This window comes from Anomalospiza imberbis, chromosome 3 (assembly GCF_031753505.1).
Source record: "Anomalospiza imberbis isolate Cuckoo-Finch-1a 21T00152 chromosome 3, ASM3175350v1, whole genome shotgun sequence".
NCBI lineage: Eukaryota > Metazoa > Chordata > Aves > Passeriformes > Viduidae > Anomalospiza > Anomalospiza imberbis.
The window spans coordinates 2,473,154-2,489,165 of NC_089683.1; the positions used below are offsets into that span (position 1 = coordinate 2,473,154).

Below are 16,012 nucleotides of genomic sequence, written 5' to 3' on the forward strand. Positions count from 1 at the left end.
CGGGCAGAAAGCTCTGAGGGCTCCTTGCGCTGACGCTGCTGGAGCTGTTGCTCAGGAAAACAGCACTTGGGGAGAGATCACATCTGTGAGAGCCGGCGCTGACTCACAGCACCGAGATCTGCTGGGATGTGCTGCTTTCAAACAGCTGGATTTCAGAATCTCACTAAAATTGTGTGAGGGGTGGGAAGCTGAGGGGCTCTCCTGCAGCTGACGGTTTATTTTTTCCATGGTTGAAAACTCAGAGTAGTGGGCCACTTGCAGTTTATGGTGGAGTTGTGCTTGATCTGTTCTGTTTATTATGATTTGATTCCCCACACTCTGCTTGCTGGTTTGACTCCTTCCTCTTTGGTATTGTTTTCACATAAATCCTTTTGCTCAGAATTTCCCTGCTCCCTGCCAGCTGTGGAGCAGCTGGGAAGATACCGGAAAACACGAACTGCTCTGAAGGGCTGCTCAGAGGGGCACGGCTTGGCCATGGAGCCTGGGTTTAGCTGGAGCTCCTTGGATGGGCTGCAGCAGTGGTGCAGTGGTGGGGATGCGTTGAGGAGCTGTGGGCTGCAGACAAGGAGCCTTTTGTTTGCTTGCCTTAGCAACCCTGCCTCTCTGAAAGCTGAGATGTTCTCACTCCCGCAGTGCCGTTCCCGGGAATGCTGGTTGTTTCTCGGGAAGCAGGCCTGCTTTGGAGGGCTGATCTCAGGAAACTGGTCTTTCTATCCCTAACCCCCCTTTTTTTTTTTTTTTGATGAGAGGAGGTCTCCATCCAAAAGAAGTCTGGTTATCTGGTGTTTTTCCCCCAAGCAGCAAGTCCTGCTGACTCTCATCTCTGCTGTATCTGTTCTGGTGGGCACGATGTGCTGAATTTAAATAAATTGTAGTCTTTGCTAAATATCTGTCAAATACTGACTTGGTCTGTAGGGTGAGCTGACTAAGCTGAAATTAATGGTGTAATTCCAGCTTGTTTGGCACAGGTGTGGAGGCAGTTTCATTGCAGATGGTAGAGGAAATTAAGATCTTACCTTGACTGCAGTTCTAGGGGAGGAAAGAGAAGCCTTGGGCTTATATGGCAGTAAGGAAAGACTTGGTGGAGACAGAGAGGGGGAGTGTTTGTAAAGATACTGAGGGTGATAAGAACTCTTCCCAATGAGTGAGGTCATAAGACAAAAATTGAGGTGGTGTTGTTAACTTGTTAATGTGTGCTATTACAGATGTCATGAAATGATCTTCTACATTCTGGTCCCTTGCCATACCCCTGGGATAATTTTTCTAAATCTACTGAAAATGAGATCCAAAAAAAATATGGGACAATCTGGCTGGTTGAGGTTTTGGCACAGATCAGCAGCCTCAGTGCTGGTATCTGCTGGTTTTGTGTGTTCACCTCTGCAGGGTGAACAACTCCACGTGTTCCTGAGCTGCTGCTGCTGCAAAATGACAAAGCCCTGACACCTCCAAGCAGGCAAAGAAATGGAGATGCAAGGAGGTGTCTGAAGGGATCCAAGTGATCCAAAAGAGATGATGGCAGAACTGGAGCTAAACCACACAGCTTCCCTCGTGTTTCAGAGCCTGTCCTTCAAACTCCTGGGAAGCTTGTGGGGTTTTGAGGTTATTTTTGAAAGGTTTGCTGCTGGCATAAATGAATCTTGGAATTCAAAACAATAAAGATGCAGCTTTGGGGCCAGTCCTGCTCGAGTGACTGCAGGGATCTCAGGGCTGGTACAGTGAATCTGATGGAAGTTTATGTAAAAGGAGAGCTCATGAGTTGGTTTGGGTTTTTTTTTCAACACCTTTTTTCTCCTCACCCCTTAACTCTTTGCTGCAGGTAGTAAGGCCTCCATCATAGCTTTCAGTTTTATGGGAGCTTTGTGCCTCCAATCGATTGGTTCCTGGCTGATCTTCAATAGCCCAAAGAGCAAATGTAATGCAGCAAATTCATTATATGCTAAAATATTTATTGTGTTACTGTAAAGGTCACGGGTGGCAGCGGAGGCTCGGTAAGATACAGTCCTGAATCTTTCCAAAGATGGTATCTGTCACCACTCCCTTTTGAGAGCAGTGTCTTAAAAACTACCTGGAATAACTTTGCCCATGCTTTTGGAGGTATGTGTTTGGACCTTGTGTAGGTTAATAAATTACTCGTGTGCTGCACCTGAAAGTGAGCAGGTGTATTTAATTTTGTCATGTTTACTCCACAGGCAGATGTGGAGGGTAGAGCAAGAAAGGAATCTTAGTTTAACCTTGTCCCTTTTTGCTTGATTTAAGTAATTTGCAGAGTTGTATAATAAAATCTCCACGTCTGATTTGGTTGTATTCTGGTTGTAGTAATCTGGAACTGTCAGTAATGCCCAAGGGCATTTTTGCTCCTACCTGTGTAGGAGTGAATTACTTGTTGCCTAACATCACCCGGAAAGGTAGCAATGAAAAGGCTTCCTGGCAGTGAGGTGGGCTGTGACTTCCCTTCCTCTGAACCACAGAATGAAATACTTAGCAAATGGATTTGGGGCTGGGAGGAACCTCTCAAACCCTTTCCACAGGTGCAGGAGTGGTGGTGTGGGATACATTACTGACCTATTTGCTGGTAGTTTTAGCATCTGGCTGGGATTAGTTCAGCCAGCTGATCCCCAGTTCCATGCTATAATGGTGTCTCTTTAAGCACGGGTTAGATGACTGGATACTGAGGAGCATTTTGGAGTCTGGCCTTGCAAATACAGCTTGTTAATTGAAGCTGTGCTCGCTGGCAAAGCTGCCTTTTAAAGTTCTGCTGTCTGTCCTCCCCACAATATTCCAGCCTCTCTGCTTTCTCATTGACTGCAGCCTGCCTGATCCTCGCTCTGCCTGCAGCTCCTCTGCCAAGCAGTGGCTGCTGGCCTGCACATTTGTCACCTGTGGCCACTCCTCTGGCTGTGAGGGGCTCTTTCCTCATCACACCGAGAGTTCTCCTAATTGGAAGTGATCGCTGAAGGGGCTGTGTCTGTTGCTCAAGTTCTTTGCCTGAGTGTGTGTTTCAGGCAGCTGCAGTGAGCTTCAACAGCTTCGTCTATCATGATCAGACAGAGCTCTAGATAATCTAGCAAATCTCTTGATTATGAGGGTGGAAAATAATATGCTTTGATTTACAGATGTTGCTGCACAAAAAGTGCTTCTGTGAATTCTCTGAATGGCGATATCTGGGTACTTTTGGCATCTTCAGTCTTTGAGTGCATCCATTTTCTGAACATATCCTGAATTCTGCACACTTCTTTGGACATAGACATGGACAGCTGTTTTACACACAAGCAGACAATTATTTTTCAGTAGCCAAGTTCAGGGGTTACATTGGGTCAAGGGGCCTTGAAGTTTACAGTAAAAAAGACAAAGGATGGTGGAGGCTGTTGCCTTATGGCCGATTATAGCCAGGTTGTAAACAGCAAGGAGGACAAAGCATATTTTTCACTAATTGTCAAAACACCTTTTCCTTTTCTCCAGGAAGTTGTAGACAATCTTGAAAGCATTTTCTAGTGTCCCTACCACTCTGAGCAGGATCTCTGATGCAGCAGGCACAGAGGTCTCACCTCTGGTGCCAGAGGTTGTGCAGCTGTGGTGGAGCTGCACCAGCAGTAGGAGCATTGCAGGTGTTTCTGAAGGGGTTTGAAGTATTTTCTCCTTTTGGGTACACCATTCTCTCTTGGTTATGGACTGACTGACAGATCTGCAGAAGATTAGGAAGTGTTTTCACAACCCCTGGAGGCTGTGGTAAGCTGGAAGAAAGAGCTCCTGTGGTCTCTCCTGGCTGTGTGGCAGAGTAGTTTGGGAAGTGCTCAGATTGAATCTGAGCTTGGTTCTTGTTTGCGGGGTTTAGTTGTAATCTTGGTTTGCTGTGCAGCCCTCACTGTGCTTTCAGTGGGACAGGGAAGAGGAGAGATGTTGGGAGGATAGAAATACTCGTTTTGGTTGGAAGAGCTCCTGATTTTATGGTGTTAGCTGCTTTTCTTCTGAAGCTGAGGACAGCATTCATGTGGGAGACATTTAGGTTAGGACTTTTTTCTACAGATCTGGTTGGTGATCAAGTTATTTCATTTTTTTCCCCTCCTTTCTCGAGGTCTGCTTTATAACCAGCAGAGAAAAACACCCCTTTCTGTAGCACAGTTCATCTTGTCCTAAGCAGATCTTGAACCAATCTGATTTTCTGTGCTCCAGCAGTACCTGCTGCTCATGTTGGCTGCAGCGAGAGCCAGTCCAGCTGGTTCAGGTGTGCTGGCAATAACTTGTGGCCAGCATGACTTGAGTGTAACTGGCCCTTTGCAAGGCCAAACCTTGGCTGCTGGGTGGGTTTGTACAAGCTCCTCATAGTTGCAACTTCCTCCTGCTTGGAAGAAAGAAGAGGTGATGTGGCCACTGGATCTGATTATACCCCGTGGTAGCAGGTATGAGGTTTGAAGAGTAGCCCTGGCCGTTTTAGTGAGAGGCATTTTGGAGTGGTTCAGATACCAATGGAAAAAGTTGAAGGGCTTTGTTTCACTCTCCTGACCCTGGGAATATTGGCCAGTTTATCAGCTGGGATCCATCTGCAGGGGAAAGGTCCAGCTGCATGGGATGATGTCCTGGTAGCAAAGGAGGGAATGAGACAGTGCATGGCTCCTTTTCCCAGTGATTTTTGTATCTCTGACCAGATGTGCATTGGTGGAGGAAATAACACTGAAAACGACTACAGAGCTTTCTGTTTTAACTCCCTAACTTGAGCCTGGATCATACAAAGCAAACCCTCCGAGCCTGTGAAGGGGTTTTTGTGGAGGAATAAAGCTCATTGTCAGCTGCCGGTGTTCAGACCCTTGGGAAATTGTGACCATTGTCTGGGCTATTATTGCTTAATAAAAGCTTTGCATTTCCTCATTCAGGGCCTTGAAAATCTGGTTCTGTGCTTTTAAAAATAACTCAGCGTGAGCCACAATTGGGAGCATTCACAGAGGAAATTCTTCAGCCATTTAAAACAAAGTGAAGGGAGGGAAAAAAAGCTCTCCTTAAAGTGCTTTTACTTATCCGTGAAGAGTGAGTGTGTCCCAGACTGCTTCTGCTATCTGGATGGAGCACAGAGGCTCTGCTCCTGCTCCTGTTTGCTTCCAGCCTTCCAGGATTTTGGGTCCAGTGCTGTCCCAGCTGGGGAACCTGGGCTGGGCACGCCAGATGAATCCTCTTGGGATGCTGGACTTCTTGTGGATGAGCACCTCTGGACAGGTGGGATCACAGTCACCCAGTCCTCTTTGTGCTTGATGCAAAAAAGGCAAGAAAATGTTTTTCTTTCTGTTTGTACCAGAGGTCACACCAGAAAAGGTCATTTCAGGTAAAATGAAATGTGGCTGAAGGATGTGCAGGATTTTGGGCACCCACTCTACAGGCTCTGTGGGGAAGGGGGCAGAGGAGGGGGTGCTGTGGGCTCTGAGGTGTTCATCACCCCAAAATTGGCTTCCCTGTAGTTTTTACTCTCCTGATTTGTGCTGGGAAATTATTACCCACCACAGAAGCCCTGAACTGTTTTGCAGATCTGCTTTGGAGGCTTGTTTCTTTCCCTCTGTGTGTTCTTGGGTTTATTTTCCTTCTGGTTTGGAAGTAATTATGTTACTTGTTTCTTAACTTCTGGCTCCAACTATGAGGAGGAATGTACTCAGGTTTTTTTTATGTTGTGGTGGTGTTTTTTTTTTTTTTTTCCCAGTGCAGTTTCTGCTGTTAAAATATTCCGGACAGCAGTTGCTGCCCACGTAGAGCACAGAAATGTGTGTTTAGTGGTTGCGAGACATGCTTGCTCTGGGTGTGCCTCGTTGTTTTGTTCAGTGCCAGTCTCTGCCCGCATGATTGGCCATCGTTTATCATTGCCATCAAGCTGGGGAGATATAATTTACATTAGTAATTAGTGCTTTGTGCAGCCCAGAATTGGCTACACTGGCTCTTGATTTCCTAATAAGTTTTTTCTTTGAGCTGTGTGTCAGGATAGAGACCAGGGTTGCCAAAGACACTTGGTAGTGAAGAAGCTGATGGCTGGGATATTGTCTGGGTTTTATTTGTGATTGGAAATGAATTATAGCAGAAAATGCCTCTTCCATGCCTCAGTTTCTCCACCAAAAAATGAGTGCTGCAAGATTTGCCTGAGTGTGTTCATTAGCAGGAATTACTCTTCTCCCTCTTTCTGTCTCCTGGAGCAGCTGTGATATGTACAGGGATGTGTGGGGACAAGACACAGCCCTGCAGCAGCAGAATTCTGTCACACCATTGTGTAGTTCTGTGTTGCTTGAAATTTTATAGGTCATGTGCACCATTAAAATGATTTCCATGCCTATGTTTGGAGATCTGCTGTGCCTACTTTCGTTTATATCCACATGAATGATCCAGGGCCATATGTTAAGAATATAACTGCTTTTAATTAATTAATTTAAAAAAAAAATCCATTGGTGTCTAAATACATCTAATAAAAATGCAGACTGAGCTCTTTAATGAGGCGTAAGTCAATCCTGGCTCTCTTTTTTAATAAGACAAAATCACCTCACACACTGGCTTCTTTTTGTATGGACTTCTGCTTTGCATTTCTACACATTCATCATAGCATGAAACCTCTGACAAAAGGAAATAAGAAAAGACTGTTTAAGAGACCGTTTTGCTGTGCATAAACCCAAACCTTTGCAAAGGGAAAAAACCCTGGGCTTCAGCAAGTGAAGTCATGGGCTGTGCATGAGGCTGTGTGATGACAGAAAGGAGAAATAAAAATTATAGTGCTGAGTAAGTTTAGTGTAGTTGTGAATTGTACAGCAAAGAACAGGAGCTCTTAGGAAGGGAAATATTTCCAGTTTTGCTACTTGCCTTTGCAAAATCGCAAAATTCAAGTGATGGTTGGAATTTTTTTGCCACCAGAAATCTTCATTTTGCTGGCACCCAACTTGCTGGCTAAGCCAGTGGTCACGGCCATGAGCAGCAGCATTTGGGTGGAGGCTGGGGATGTGTGGTTGACTCTGATTTTGAGGGCTTTGGGAGGAAATGGCTTTGCTGCAGGAACAGCTCAGCTCTGCAGGCACGGTGCTGCTCATGGAGGTCCCGTGGCTGCGGTTTGACAGCTGAAGTCAGAGCACGGCTGTGAAATCAGACTTGGCTCACACATGGTTGTGGCTGGGTGTGAAATCCTCCGTGGTTCTGGCAGTGACAGCGCCCGGCCTCGCACAGCGGGTCCAGAGTGGAGAAAAAAAGGAGATGTGCTTGGTTTGGAAGGGCCTCATCCTTTTCTCATTGCTCATGGGTTGGTCCTGCATGGTTGGTGTGGTGACAGGGCCCAAGTTGGGGTCCCAGTCTCCTTTTGCTAGAGAGGACCCAAAACTTGCCTCACCAGGTTTATGGAGGAAGAGAAGGAGGAGAAGGGAGCCTTAGCAACTCCCAAGTTGTGATCCAGGACTGAAAGCCAGAGGTTTTGTGTATAGAACAATAGATCTGTGAGACAGAACAGATAAAGACAAACTTGATGAGTTTTCTGAAATGCTGGCCCATGAGAAAAGTTTCTGAGAGAAGGTAGTCAGGGCTGTGGTTTTTAATTTGATGACCTCTTTCCACAGGCAGTCGAACTTTCAGATTTATCAAGGCTTTGCATAACAGGAGGTGCTTTGTTGACAGGCTGCACAGTCACTCGTAGACACAGGGGCACAATGATAAATTATTTAGTTATAGATACCCAAAGAAGGAAACCAGGCACCCGCTGGGCTGTGTTGTCCCTCTGCTTTCCCACTTTGCATGGTTTCTTGCTGGCTGATTCCCAAAATCCAGCTGTTTGCAGCAGTGGTCTCGCAGTTATTAATGTTAATTAGCGAGGTTCTGCTCTGTGAGTATTCCTGCAGCACACACAAAGTGCTCAGCTCCTCACCCGTGTAACGAGCGTGTACTCAGCCCCATTGTTAATTAGCAGCATCCCTCCAAGGACTCGTGCTCCTCCTGGGAACGGGAGTTTGGTGTGGAGCTGCCTGTGGTAGGGGGAGCAAGTCCCTGCCGAGACTCACGAGACTCACGTGCAGACTCTGCCATAGTCGGGTTGTCAGCTTTCTGCCTTTTGTTTTAATATCAGCTTCTCCTCTGTGCATTCTCCTTGCTAAGCAGCACCGTTGCTAAGGTTAGTTCTTTTCAGGTTAGAACCTGGTTTTAATCAGTGCTGACAAAATCCTGGCTGGATCTGTGCACCAGGTAGGGGTCAGATTTAAGCGTTCTTCAAAAAGCTTTGATGCTACGGGAACATGGTGCTCCTTGTGCTGACAACAGTTTTGTGTCTCTGCCTCTTAATAACCATCCTGTAGTAACACCTTCTTCCTTGATTTGCAAAACAGCTCCATTCCAAGAAGAAATCTCCTCCTGAAAATGTGGAAGTGCAGTTTGTTCTTGGCAAATCCAACTGGGGCTTTATTATGGCTCTGATTTAATATCCTTGGTGATGGAATGCTCCCTTTGGGGGGGAAACATCTCTGAGAGGGATTATCTCTACAGAAGAACATTCCCCTCCTATTTTTTTAATACTGAAGGCAATAGAAGGGAAGAAGCTGGTAAATAATATGACTATAAATGAGAACCAAATTATACTTTAATTTTTATGTATGTTCATGATAGAAAAGCAGTGTGAGATCATGAGGTCTTTCCAGAAGAGGAGAGTTGTTCCTAAATATCTCTGCTTTGTCCCTAGGTTTATGTGTTCAGTATCATCCAGAAAACTCTTGGTTTTGCATTTGATTGTAATTTGCATTTAGATTGGCTGCCTGAAGGGAGTCTCTTGCGAGGGGAGATGGGGCTATGTGGCTCCAGTCTCTTGCAGATCTGGCTGGAAGTAATGGCATTTACATAAAAACCATTAGCTCTGTTATTGATAAACATGAAAGGCATCCATTTCATTTAATTTTTTGATGAAGAGCTTTTAATATAAGCACACAATAGCACTGAGGTAGTAACATTCCTGCCCCTCATCCCTCTGTACTGACCTCTTGTTTTAAGGGCAGGTTTTGATTGGGGTTTTGTTGGTGGAGAGATGGGAAGTTATTTCTATTCCAATTTACTGGAGTAGCCAGTTGTTGTGCTACATTGTGGGGAATTATTTAATGCTCATTTTAAGAGGTGTCTCTATTAATTGAACGGGGATTTAATGTCTCCCCGAAGCACAGTTGGTCTGTGTGTGATGTATACTAACATGTACGGCTGGCAATTCTATGGATAATCTTTTCCTTAATCAAAATGGGTTTAAGCAGAACTTCAGTGGCGCCTCATTAAAGGGATAAAGTGTGTTGAAACAACAAATGTATTAAAGGGAACTTCTTTGGTGCACTCCAGATCAGAGCCCGTGTAACCCTTCAGCACCGTGTCTGCATAAACATTTGTTCCCTTGCGTGTGTAATGGTGCGTTGGGGATCAGGACGTGTCACAAAGAGCTGTGATTCACTGCCTCTGGAGTAACTGGCTTTGGGAAGCTGTTGCTGCTGCTCTCATGTATAAATACCTTGCTTTTCTCCTGGGCTGGCTCAGGTCTGACCTCAACAGCCTCCAAAGGCAGCTGGTGCTGCAGTTGTTTTCAAGCATCACAGCATTTGCTTGAGAGACCTTGCTGAGAGCTTTGCAGGTGCTTTGAGTTCTTGACCTCAGAGCTGGGGAGGTGAGCTTGTCTGTTTTGCATTGATTACCTGGCCTACTTCTTGATTTAAAATTTGTCAAAATTTTTTTTGGTCACTTTATCTATATTTAGAGCTCTTTTTCCTTTCTAACAGGTTCCAGACAGATGAGTAGAGAGCTGGCTGCAGAAGAGGGACAGATTCCAGTTTGCCAGCTGCTCACCGTGTACAGTGAGTACCTTCATATTTCAGGAATAAAACTTTCTGTAGTGCCCGATGTCAGCCTCAAATTGCCTCCATTGGGGCACAGCATTAAGTCTGCATGCTTGGACAGTGTTTAACTAAAAGTACAAGCTTCCTTGGCTTATCTCTTGTTTTGGGAGAAGTGTGCTCCAGCTCCTTTTATCTGAAGCGGTAAATTGTGTCCTCATCCCACTTCCAGTAGTGGCAGAGCAGAGAATTGCTGCAGTTCCATCTGGTACCTGCTCAGGGCTGTGGGGAAGCAACACTGAGGGTCTATAGGTGTCACCTGAGGCTTCCTGTGCTGCAGGGTCAGGAGTGGAAATGCTCCCCAGAGCTATTCCAGCCTTGTTGGAGGTGTTGGAGCTGAGTGAGGAGGGTGGATGAGGGACCTGCCACGGCACATGCCGCAGTTGCTCATAAATGAGTGCTATGAAATCAGCTAAATGAGGCTTGGCTTGACTGGTGGGCGGAAAAGAGCAGGAAAAAAACAGTGGAAAGCGTTGTCCACTTCATGGTAAGGATGGCAGGTTTGCCCTGATAGTGGAGGAGAAAATCTTTATTTCATGGGGAATTTTTACACATTAAAATGTCTTGCACGCATGTTAATGCGCTGTAATAATGAGCCTGTGCTTTAGGAGGTGTCTGCAAACATCTTAGAACTCACAACTGTGAGGGAGTAAATACTCAAGCTAGTAAATACTGAGTAATTGGAATGTCTTGGCCCATGTGGTGCAGTGGTGTGGCCAGACTGAAATAGGGAATTGCCTGATACAGGTGTCTGAAAGCCAGGAGGATTCTCTAGTGCAGGCTGTAAAATTCAGGTGAGTGTGGGAGCTGCAGCAATTGAATTTATTGTGACAGTCCTAGCAGGTGATTCCCTGAGGATAGTGTGGGGTGATGAATCTTGAAACTGAAAGTGTTTGTTAACAAGAGTCAAGGATGAAATAATGCATTTAGAGACTGGGTTGTGTCATCAGGTTGGTGTGGATGTATCCAGGGAGCAGGGCAGATGATTCCTGTGCTTCTGGGAAAGAGGGGAAAGAGAGGCAAACTAATTTGTGGCTTCCTCATTTCTCCCATATCCAGCCAGTACATGCAGGACGTCCTGGGCTCAGGTGTCTACTCCTGTGTATTACAGCATTTCTTCTTGTACTTCTGGATCCAGGAAATCCTTGTGCCCTGCCAAACACAGCAGGGACTCCCCTGAGCTGGAACACAGCTCCTGTGAAAAATTCCACAGTGAATAACAAAACTGGGAGTAGCAGCGGGGGCATGTGAAGGACGAACGATGCTGGTGCCACCGTGCCAAGGTCCTCATCGACAGCTCTAATCCCAGTGTGTGCTCTGAGCCAGATCTGCTGACTTGAGGAGCTGGAATCAGTCAATACCATTGAATTCTCCTTCTCTTTGCATATCTTAAGGAGAAGGAAGTCTCAGGCTGGCAGCTGTGCAGTCTGCACAAGGCCACTGGCTGCACAGGCTTCCCTCAGGACATCATTTGGCCTGTGCAACATTTATTACACTGCTGTGGTGTGCAGCAGGTTCAGCACTGACCTTCAGAAGCCCTTCTGGGTTAGTGGGCCTGGTGGCTAGAGGAATGAATGTAGGAGACAAGGATTTCAGGTTTGGAGTCCTTTTTAGGGTGGAAGACTGTGATTAAAGCAAGGAGTATGGATTTAGGCAGTAGGAGATAGCTGAGGGAAGGGCTGTTTTTGGCAGGGAGCTGGAATAGAGGAGATGCTGGAAACAGTTTGTGATTGCCATGAAGCAGAATGGGAAAATAACCTGTTTCAAGGGACTCCTTAACAAGCCATGCTTATGCAAAACTCTCTCCATGACACTAAATATCTAAATAACTGGGTTGGGCCTGGAATCTAACAATACTCCTCTCCAAATGCCTCCTGAGACTTCCTGGCTTGGCAGCAAAGCCGAGTTCTGCAGGAGTTTTGTAGCAGGTCCCTTCCTGTGAGGATGTGGCACCATCCACGTGAACACCAGCGTGGGTCTGATGCTTCCTGTGCTTCACACGGGCTCGTGTGGTCTTTGCTCACAGCTGCAGTGAAGAAGGGCTGGGGGAGAGCACTTGGGTATGGCAGGGAGGGTTTGTGCTGCCTGTACCTCCTGCAGGAGCACTGGGAAGTGAGGGGGGTGGAATTCCTGCTTCTTGCTGCTGTTCCCCTCAGAAGATGCTGGAGACTTTTGTCTGCTTCTTAAAAAGTCAGGACGTGGCAAACAAACACCTGGGTTATGGGAGGCTGGGTCTGTCCTGTCTCCAGCCATGGCCAGCAGGAATGTCCTTCATCTCCCATCAGTTTATTCAGCTCTTGTGCTTTTATCCTCTGTCCAGGCATTTCAAAGTTTAACTTTGTGTGGTGAACCACTTCCTTTTGGTAACTGCACCTACTGCCAGCTCGTGTACTGTAATAAGCTCATGTTTGGGGAATTGTCATTTGCATTTGCATATAATTCTGTAAATCCCTACTGTGTCCCCTGCCAGAGGCCTCTTTTCCTGACTAAAATGTCCTAGTTGATTAAATGGTCATTACAAAGATGCTTCATGATTTTGACCATCTTCAATATATTCACTATTTCCAATTTTTGGTAATTTTTTTCTCCTCTTGAGTGCTCTTACTAGAAAATTGAAAGAAGCTTTGGGTTTCTGAGGTCCTGTCCTTTTGCTGCAGTTCTCTGGATATTTAGCCATAGAAAAGCAACCAGGAATTTTGATGCTCCATGTAATAATAAGCCATAGCCTTTTATTTATTTTTTTTCTAAAAAGCAGAGATTTGTGTGTCTAATCCAAAAACTCTATCAGAAAAACTATGAATAAACCCCATAGCATTCCAGTGCCCTTAGTCACTAGAACACCACATTGTTAACAAGGAGCCCTGGCAGGGTTATGTGGCTTTGTGCTAAAGCTGTCAGCCAGGATATGGGATGCATCTTTGTATCCTGCAGCAATTTTGTGAAACTAAATCGCTGCTGGTGTCTACTGCATCTTCTAAATGAGGACAAGAAACACTCCGGGTGTTAAACCCTCTCCCCCTCTGCATTGGTTAAGAAACTACATCCAAATAGAGAATTCGTCTTATTTAGATAAATATAAATCAGTCATCAAACAGGTTCTGGTTCTGCAGGGGCAGGGCCTGGCTCTCCAGCTCCTCTGCTTTGCATAAATGATATTTATTTTATTAGTGGCTTCCAAAAAGTAGAGCTGGAATATGATGTGATTAAAGAGTTAACACCAGGGTTGCAGTCCCAGGGCTGCCGACTGATGTGCCTGGGGCTGACAAGTCTGTGGTTTTGTCTATCTGCCCTGACTCAGATCTGTGGCTTTTGTGCTGCCCTAAGGTGAGTCAGGGCTCCCACAGGGGTGATTAAAGCCCTGCCCTGTGGGCAGCCCGAGAAACTTGGGCCTCTGTTCAGCTGAGAACGCTTGGATGTTTTCCTCAGCGCTGAATCACAGCTCCCTGGACCATCCAGAGCAGTTTTTCCCAGTGTTCAGGTTTATCTTCCACACCTCCACTGTTCTTTCCACCACTGTGCTTCTCTTCTTTCCTCTCTGCTGCCTTCCCCGGTGCTTCCTTCCTGCCTGTAACCCCAAAGAGCTCCCAGCTCTGTCTGTGTTCCACTGTGGCTTCTGTTCTGCACAGGGAAGCCAAAGGACCAAGTCCTTGTGGCAGTTCTCTCCCAAAGCAGCCCACTGGTGCAGCACAATCACTTCATTGCACTCATCTGTTAGTAAAACACCAAAAGCTCCCCAAAGCCTCACCTGGCCTGCCAAGATGTGTCACCTGTGCCTCAACCAGTCCTGAACCCAGCTGGGGATTCCTCTGGGACAGGGGAGAGAGGGAGAGAAATACATCCAGAATCCATAGGTTGATTTTCTCTCACTCCTCAGGGTGTCCCATCCTTCACCTTCATGGCGAAGGATGGAGGTTTTTTAGTATTCCTTCCCTTCATATATATATATATATATATATATATATATATATATATACACACATATATATATATATATATATATATATATATAAACTCATCAATTTCTATTAATGGTCCTTTCTCATTCTTCTTTTATTCTTGTGTATGTGAAGTCGCACACAGCCAGCCTGCCAGCCTACTATAATAATTTCAGCTGTAGTTTAGTAAGGTAGTAAATTGAGAGTAATTTTTAATCTGCTTGGGAGAAAAACAGCTTAATTGGCTGTTTCTCCTGGTGATTCCAACATTATTTTTGGCCTTAGAGGGTGTAAATGCAGCAGACACTCATCTCCCTGAATGAGGGGTCAGCTCTTCCTGGACAGCACTGGAACACTGCATCTATTTATTTATATTTTATCTTTTTTTAGTACATTGCCTGAATAATACAGCCAGTGTGGAAAGGGCCTATAAAATGCTGAGTTGTGTGGTGGAATTTTGCACTGCCCAAGTAAATCTCTTGTGATGAGAGACTCCATGTAGGGGAAACCTCCTGGATTAGCTTGGAGCAAGGGAAGGTTTGGAGACCTCCCCGAGATCCCTGCGGTGATCCAGCCACGCTGGGGAAGCGGAGCTGGGAGAATCCAGCTCGTGCCATCACCCAGGGGACTTTTCCATTTAATGCAGCCATTGAAACTGGGACCAGAGGCTGTGTGGGACAATGTGTAACGGGGGAGCTGGAACAGGCTGCCTTTGTGGCATGTCACAAAGCCAGCAGTATGTGCTGGAGTGCTCCTGCTTGCTGAGCCTGGAATGTCAGCTTGGCTTCTGTTCTCCTCCCTTCCTGCCAGGAGCTGCTTCAGATTTGGGGAGAATAAGTCACTGTTTGTGTGTTTATTTCATTTCTGCTCACAGTTCTTGGGTCACACAGAGGGTTAGAGGGAAGGAGCTCAAGTGAGGTGAAGGCCATCAGGTTGCTGTGAGATCCTCCATGGTGTGTTAGTGCAGGACTGCAATTCTCCAGGCCTCTTCTTGCTCCCTGGCAGGAGGCTGTAGGGAGGTAGAGGTCAGGCCTTCTCCCAGGTAAGGGACAGGGTAAGAGGAAACAGCCTCAGGTTGTGCCAGGGGAGGTTAAGTTTGGATATTAGGAAAAATTTCTTCATGGAAAGAGTAGTCAAGCATTGGAATGGGCTGCCCAGGGCAGTGGTGGAATCACCATCCCTGGAAGCGTTCAGAAAATGTGTGGATGTGGCACTTGAGGACCTGGTGTAGTGGTGAATGTGGTGGTGCTAGGTCGATGGTTGGATTTCTGTGATTTTCCAACCTTAGCGATTCCCTGATTCTTCTCTTGGTCTTGCTGTTTCTTTTCATTGTTAAACAACAAAGCTCAGCCATCCCATGGAACAGCAAGAGCTTTGAGGTCCTTTCCAACCCGACCCATTCCATGAACTTGTGGCTTCATTTATCCAACAGCAGATCCTGAGAGCCCTCTCTGGAACTAATTTCAGGTTATATCACCTCAGACACCTGGGAAGGGAACAATGCTGGGATGAGAACTCTGCAAGGAACAAAGCCTGAGAACAATTGAAAACTTCTTTGTGATATGAAAATGTTGCAGTAATTATTTAGTATAATAAACCTATTTCAAAGTGGTTAAAAATTATTAAAAGGACTCTCCAGGAGGTTTGCATTACTGCAGCAGTGACTGGGAATTGAGAAACAATGGCAATAGCACAAGTTTAATTCTGTGAGTGAACTCTAGAGACAGCTGGGTGTAATTCTAGATCTCCTCAGACTTGATAAAAACTTGGGAACTTCTGCTGTGGATAAAAGTGCATTAGCTCACATTGTCAGGTGAAGCTTTTTCTACACTGAAGTTCACCTGGCAGTTCAGAGTGAGGCCCTTGGGAATAATTGTGGGAAGCACAAGTGAAATCCTCCTTGCTTTTGTGTGAGTAAGGAAATTCCCAGCACAACTCCATCACAGAGGCCCCCAATATGAGAAGGATTTACTTGGTGAATTGTTCTGTCATCACTCAGCAGGATAATTGACTTCTGATTAGGGAGAAAATCTAGCTGCAGGTTGGTGTTTGAGGTTCTGAAGTCCTCTTGAAAAGGCAGAACTCCTCCTCAAACATTGACGGCTCTCCCGAGAACAGGATGCTGGAGATTCCATTATACTGGCATTGATGTAACAGCTGTTCCTGTTTGAACAACTTTATTTCTTCCTCCTCCTGTTGCAAATCAAAGGAAGAGTGGGAATCAGT

The 16,012-nt window shown here is 45.8% G+C and overlaps 1 protein-coding gene across 5 annotated transcripts in view; it reads left to right on the plus strand.

Annotated features, from left to right (window-relative positions):
* The window catches only part of EXTL3 (exostosin like glycosyltransferase 3), a 134,311-nt gene that overhangs the window by 32,231 nt on the left and 86,068 nt on the right, over window positions 1-16,012 (plus strand). For 3 of the 5 annotated variants that reach the window (XM_068183139.1, XM_068183136.1, XM_068183137.1), the window contains exon 2: window positions 9,738-9,812. The gene's annotated coding sequence lies outside the window, so the exon portion shown is untranslated. Of the gene's footprint in view, window positions 1-9,489; window positions 9,626-9,737; window positions 9,813-16,012 lie in introns of those variants that run through there. The other 2 variants (XM_068183138.1, XM_068183140.1) reach the window with 1 other exon arrangement.